This window comes from Acinonyx jubatus, chromosome A1 (genome assembly GCF_027475565.1).
Source record: "Acinonyx jubatus isolate Ajub_Pintada_27869175 chromosome A1, VMU_Ajub_asm_v1.0, whole genome shotgun sequence".
NCBI classification, from domain to species: Eukaryota; Metazoa; Chordata; class Mammalia; order Carnivora; family Felidae; genus Acinonyx; species Acinonyx jubatus.
The window spans coordinates 192,022,718-192,029,903 of NC_069380.1; the positions used below are offsets into that span (position 1 = coordinate 192,022,718).

Genomic DNA, 7,186 nt, shown 5'->3' on the forward strand with positions numbered 1-7,186 from the left:
ATTCCTTGTCTACAGTGCCTAGGAGTTGAGAATGGCAATAGGAGGAACCTGTGGCAAAGAGAGAGACTTTCCAAGTGTTACATAGTGCTGAGGCCTGGAATACGATTCTTAGTAAAGTTATGACTTTTCTTAACTTCTCCTATCCATCCTCTTTTCAACTATTTTCTTCTCAACTATTTTCCCCAGAAGTCTTCCCATGACCATCTTTTCTTTTATTTATAAATTCCCTCAGGGCTTGCATTAGTCAGGATTCTCTAGAGAAATAGAGCCAGTAAGATGGAGACACACACACACACACACACACACACACACACACTTAACAGAAGAAATTGGCTCATGTTATTATGAAAACTGAGAAGACTAAGAATCTGTGGTAACCAAGCTGGAGACCCAAGAGAGCTAGCAGTGGAGTTCCAGTCTGAGTCTGAAGGCCTGAGAACCAGTAGGGACAAGCCAATGGCATAATTTCCAGTCCAAGGATGGAAGACCAGTGGTCCAGTGCAATCAAGCAGGTAAACTTCCCTCTTACTCAACCTTTTTGGTCTATTCGGGTCTTCAATTGATTGGATGAGACCAACCCACATCAGAGAGGGCAATCTTCTTTACTCAGTCTGCTCATTCAAATGGATCCAAATGTTAATCTCATCCAAGAAACACCCTCATGGATACACCCAGAATAATGTTTGACCAAATGTTTGGGCACTGCATGACCCAGTCAAGTTGACATGTAAAATTAACCATCACAGGACTCATGAGTACTTTCACACAATCACTTCTGTGGCTCCTGGAAATTATTCTCTAGTAATTTTTTCTGTAGGATAAGTATGATTCATGCTTAGCATGAATAGGGTGCTACCCCTGCCCCCTACCCACCCTTCTATAGTCACCAGAAACACCTTAACTCTAGGTCTTAAATTTCTACCTCAAAAGATCACCTCTCTTTTAAATTACAAATTCTTGTAAACTATTAACATCTGTATATTTATTAATTTATATATATTTTTTTTCCTTAAGGGAAAAAATCAAGATATTACAGAAAAGCAAATAATTTTTGTATGTTAGCTTTGCTTAGATCTGTGGTCCTCCAAGTCAGAGACATTTTTTATTGTCACAAAGAGAGGAGCTATTCGTGACATCTAGTGAGTAGAGGCCGGGGGTGATTTTCAACATCCTCGAATGTCCAAGACAGCATTCACCCAACAAAAAGAATCCTCAGACCCAAAATGTCAATAGTGCTGAGACTGAGGAACTCTTATCTAAAGGAAAAAGAGTTGGACCCCCTTAGCACAGAACTTGATCATTTGTTGGGAAAGAATGTCCAAGCTACAAGGGAGAGTAAAGAGTATAATCCAACTGCCTCTTTTTGTTGACAAGAAAACTACAATTCAGGATTTAAATGCCTGAGGTGTTGCAGCTGGTCAACACAGAGGAAGGACTAGAATCATGTCTACTGACACCAGTACAAGACAGATTCTGGTCACCACATCCATAAAATAAAAATCCCATTAACTATTGAATGCTGTTGAGTAATTTTTCAAAAGAGAAATAAGTTAAAATGTGAAATCTGCATCTGTGTTAGGCAGCCTATTAAACGGACCCCTATAATGATACCTATATTTTGGTACTCATGTCCTAGGCATCCTCCTCCCCTTGAGTGTGGGTTGGACTTTAATGACTTGCTTCTAACAAATAGAATATGAGAGAAATGACTGACATCACTTCCAAGAGTAGGTTACGAAAAGACTCTGCCTTCTCTACTGAGCAGGCTCTTCCTCCCTCTTTACATAGCATTCTCTGGAGAAGCTAGCTGTCAGTGAGTTTGGAAGCAGATCCTAACCCAGTCAAGCCTTGAAGGGACTGCAGGCCTGTGGACACCCTTATTGCAGCCTCAAGAGAAATTCTGAGCCAGGGTTATCAGCTGAGCTGTACCCAGATTCTTGACCCATAGAAACTATGAGGGAAGAAAGATGCATTATTTTAAGGTTATTTATTTATTTTGAGAAAGAGAGTATGACCATAATCAGGGTAAGGGCAGAGAGAGAGAGAGAGAGAGAGAGAGAGAGAAAGAGAGTATGACCATAATCAGGGTAAGGGCAGAGAGAAAGAGAGAGAGAGAGAGAGAGAGAGAATCCCAAACAGGGTCTGCACTGTCAGCACAGAGCCCGATGCAGGGCTTGAACTTAAAAACCATGAGCCAAAACCAAGAGTCAGCTGCTTAACTGACTGAGCCACCCACATGCCCCAAAGATGCATTATTTTAACCCACTAAGTTTTGCAGTAAATTGTTATGTTACTGTTATTATAATAAAAATGTAAAAGTCTTGAAATTGTTTAAGAGGAGAATGATTCAAGTGTTAGTGTATCTTTATAAAACAGGAATTTTCAAACCATCTTGGGACTATCTTACTGAATTGAATTGAATTGAATTGAATTGCATTGAACATAATGAAATTACCATTAAAGAATTAACACTAATGTCATTCAGCCTCTGGGCATATGTGTTGCTGATAAAACAATTTTAATTTGTATGTTTTTAATTCCTGGGTATTACAGGGAAAAAAGGGAAATAAAATCTGTGTTTGTTCATAATTCCTATTGTGTTTGTTTATACACTAGAACAAACTGTCACGTACAAAATAAAAGACATAAAATAACATCTAGTTGGTATTGTTTTCACTTATACATATAATGTATTTGCAGAGGAAATACAGAAGACTCCCTAGAGATACTGAAAAAATACTTTACTACCCCCAAGTGGACACATATGTTATTTTTACAGAAATAAAATACAAAATTGCCATTGTTTTCCAACAACAACAAAAACATGGCATGCAATGATTATACATCAGACTTAGGATTTCAGAACTGGTAAGGACTTTAAAATTTATGAGGGTGGGTGGGGGTAGGGGAGAGGAGAAAATGGGTTATGGACACTGAGGAGGACACTTGTTGGGATGAGCGCTGGGTGTTGTATATAAGTGATGAACCACGGGAATCTACCCCCAAAACTAAGAGCACACTTTGCACACTGTTATGTTAGCTAATTTGACAATAAATTATATTAAAAATAAAAATAAAGTTTAAAACCCTAGAACTGGTGAGATATTTGAATTCCCTCCACAACCTATCTTAGACTTGTAAATTTTAGTTATGTAAGTTTGCTGCCTGCCAAGGCAGCTCATTCTCTTTGCAGATAGCTCTATTTTAGTTGTTCTAGTAAATCTTCATCTCTCTTATAAACAGTCTGCAAACTCATTGAGCTCTCTCATGTCATCTAATATTCATAATGTTCTGGAAAAAATAATTTCCAGAAAAGGAGATGTTATAACTTCCCAGAAAGCATATTCAGATAACCCAAAGAACTGAATCTTAGGCTGTCTGAGGTCTTACCCTAAAAGCTCCTCCAAATATTGGGACACCTGGGTGGCTCAGTCAGTTGAGGGTTCAACTCTTGATTTTGGCTCAGATCATGATATGAGCCACAGTTCATGAGCTTGAGCCCTGCCTTTGGCTCTATACTGACCATGAGGAGCCTGCCTGGGATTCTCTCTCCCTCTCTCTCTGCCTCTCTCTGATTCATTCTCTTTAAACAAACAAATAAACAAACAAACTTAAAAAAAAAAAGACTCCTCCAAATACTTTTTTTTTTTAATGAAAATGACTCAACTGTTCATAACATATAATGAATGCCTATAATCTTTAAGACTTCCAAATTTGCCTAGGTCCAATTTGTTAATCATGCCTCTGAGAGTTAAGTTTGCTCAAATATAAAACTAAAAGTCTAGAACATCTGCCTACCTGTGTCAGAGGTTTCCCAAGAAGATATTTGATTTTGGAGTAAAATGCAAACTTAGTTCCCCAGCCTGGAGTTCTATTCCAACCCTCTCTGCTGAGTTGGGTAGGATTGCATGTCAGCTTAAAGACTCCTTTTGTACCCACTAAATAAAGTAGAAAAGAAATATAATTGATATGCTAATACACACACACACACACACACACACACACACACACACATAATGGATCATATAAAATACTCAATCAAAATCACAAAAGGCAAAAGAAAAAAAGAATGGAAGACAAAAACAGGAACAAAGAGCAAGGGCAAGAAACAGAAAAGAGTAGGAATATGACACATAGATATTAATCCATTTGTACCAATGATCACATTAAATGTCAATGGTCTACATGCAATTAAAAGACAGAGATTGTCAGAGTGGATCCAAAAACATGACCCAACTGTAGGTTGTCTACAAGAAATCCATGCTAAATGTAAACACACACATAAATTAAAAGTAAATGGGCAGAAACAAATATACCATGATAACACCAATCGGAATAAAGCAAAAATAACTATATTAATTTCAGACATAACAGACTTCAAAGTAAGGAAAGTTATTAGCGATAAAGAAGAGTGAAAGTGGACTTAGCTTTTTTGTAAATATATATTGCAAACTCTAGGAAAACCACTTAAAAATGATAGTTTAAAAGAAGACTTCTTTTGCTTCTCCAGCCAGTGTCAAGACAGTTGATCCTCAAAATATGACCAACGGACTACCTTATTTGGAACTACTTGGGGAGTTTGTTAAAACAAGGCAGATTCTTGAACCTGCTAAATGGAACCTCTGAGGTGGAATACAAATACAGGAATATGAATTATTATTAAGTATCTCCAAGAATTCCTATACCTACTAAAGTCTGAGGACCACTGGCTTAGGCCAACTTTCTCTAAGGGTGTGTCCTAGAAGATTCATGGTGGTCTCATGATGAATTCCATAAAAAAACAAAAAAATATGGAAGTCAGAAAAGTTAGGGAAAATCAGCAAATTATAAAGAAAGGCACACTACAGCATCCTCTCACCATGCCAGGGCACTTCTTTAATTGTCTCCACCAACAGCAAAGAAGGAGGAATTGCATGTGGGAAGGAATTACATATCCAATTGTTCAGAGTTCCGGAATACTGACTGGACCATTGTTAGTATCAGATACAAACACTGCACCTTGAAAGCATAAACAAGATTCTATTCTCTCTCTTACACTTCCATTTACAAACTGGTGCTTTTGTGCAGGCATGACTCTGATCATTCTCTCATCTTTCCCAAGCACATAATTTAGGCTAGGACCTGATCTGCAAAGCTGCCATACTGCTCCCCAACAATCCCCTTAGAAGCCCTTTATCCATGAGCCTAACATGAGATGGTAATACCCCAAGATTTAAGTCAGGGGGAGGGTAGGAAGCACTTTATGTAACTTACATTATAAGTTGTGTGTTTCACTGTCACCATTTGCAGGAGAGCTCTGCAGTGAGGGACTAGACACTTGAGCAGCTGTTAATACTGTGGCATTTTGGTCTCCCTCTATTTTTCTGTGTGGATATTACTTGTCCAGAGACCTCATGGAAAGAAGAGGTGTCTTTCAGGCCAGAATTTAGGCATTTTTAGAAATCAAAACCATTGTACCATCTTAATTCTCTAAGATTTTATTCTGAAACCTACAAGGTACATTTTATCCCCTTTTAGAGACTCACATCCATAGTGAAATATTAAAGGCTCTGTAAAGTCCTACAGTGAGGAAATAAGCTTAATCTTGTTTAATTTGGAGTTTCCATGCCTGTGTGTTCATTACCACTGAGGTAATGTCACTGAAGGCAATTTGGGGAAATGTTAGTACAGACCAGGGGGTGAGCAAACTTTTCTGAAAATGGCCAGATACTAAACATTTTAGGATTTTGAACTAAAAAACAGTTTAAACTAATTCTTTTTTGCAACTACTCAACACTGTTGTTGCAGCATTAAAGCAGCCCCTGATAGGGGCACCTGGGTGGCGCAGTTGGTTAAGCGTCCGACTTCAGCCAGGTCATGATCTCGCAGTCCATGAGTTCGAGCCCCGCATCAGGCTCTGGGCTGATGGCTCAGAGCCTGGAGCCTGTTTCTGATTCTGTGTCTCCCTCTCTCTCTGCCCCTCCCCCGTTCATGCTCTGTCTCTCTCTGTCCCAAAAATAAATAAACGTTGAAAAAAAAAAATTAAAGCAGCCACTGACAATATGTAAACAAATTAGCATGGCTATGGTCCAATAAAACTTTATTTACACTAATAGATAGTAAGCCAGGTTTGGCCCATAAGTTCTTGGTTTTTTGTTTATTTTGCTTTGTTTTTAAAGTTTATTTTGAGAGAGAAAGAGAAAAAAAGCACAAGCGTGGAAGGGGCAGAGAGAGAGGGAGAGGGCGGGAAAAAGAATCCCACATAGACTCCACACTGACAGTGTGGAGCCCAACACGGGGCTCAAACCCACAAACTGAGCTGAAGTCAGATGCTTAACTGACTGAGCCACTCAGGTGCCCCATGGCCCATAAGTTAATGTTTGCTGGACATTAGTAAAAACTAAAAACAGTCAAAGGATTGCTTCTTTTCTTTCTTTCTTTTTTTTTTTTTACATTTTCTTCTGTCCACAGCCTGATAATATACATATATTTTTAAGATCTTATTTCTTTGGGGTGCCTGGGTGGCTCAGTCGGTTGAGCGTCTGACTTCGGCTCAGGTCACGATCTCACAGTTTGTGGGTTCAAGCCCCATGTCAGCCTCTGTGCTGACAGCCCGGATCCCGGAGCCTGCTTCAGATTCTGTGTCTCCCTCTCTCTCTGCCCCTCCCCCACTCTCACTCTGTCTCTCTGTCCCTCAAAAATAAATAAACATTAAAAAAAATTAAGATCTTATTTCTTTGCTAAGGAAAAATACAAAAAGAATTGATTCCTCATTCTAAACTGAATCAATTAGAGTTGGTTTTTTGCCTTGTTTTTTATTGTTTTAATTTTCTCTCTCTCCTCCCTTCTCACTGCCCCCCTCTCTTCTCCTCTCCCCTCCCCCACCTCTCTCTATTTTTTTTTTTCAATCTTTAATTAAGAGTTCTGGCCAGGACAACCGGCTTTCTGGAAAGTGAAATTCAAAAGCACTGGGCAGAAACCCAAAAAGAATATCATGGCCAAGAAAGGATGGGAATAAGAAGGAGCAATTCTAAAAGGGACAAGAGAGACTTCGCCTAGGACAAATCTACAGGTTTTCCCTTTATTGCTTTCCTCTAGAACTTACTATTAGCAATATGGGCTGGCTGGTCCTTAGAGTCCCTTTCATCCCTGATCCATAGTGAGTTCTTTCTCCTCCCCCAGCAGAGAGAGAGAGATTAAAGAAGCA

The 7,186-nt window shown here is 39.0% G+C and overlaps 1 long non-coding RNA gene across 1 annotated transcript in view; it reads right to left on the bottom strand.

Moving 5' to 3' along the window:
- LOC128311111 (uncharacterized) overlaps window positions 1-5,331 on the bottom strand; it is a 66,153-nt gene extending 60,822 nt beyond the window's left edge. The window contains exons 1-2 of the long non-coding RNA XR_008289083.1: window positions 4,859-5,331; window positions 3,799-3,938 (exon numbers count right to left, since the gene is read on the bottom strand). This is a non-coding gene — a long non-coding RNA (uncharacterized LOC128311111). The remainder of the gene's footprint in view (window positions 1-3,798; window positions 3,939-4,858) is intronic.
- Between the last annotated feature and the right edge of the window lie 1,855 nt (window positions 5,332-7,186).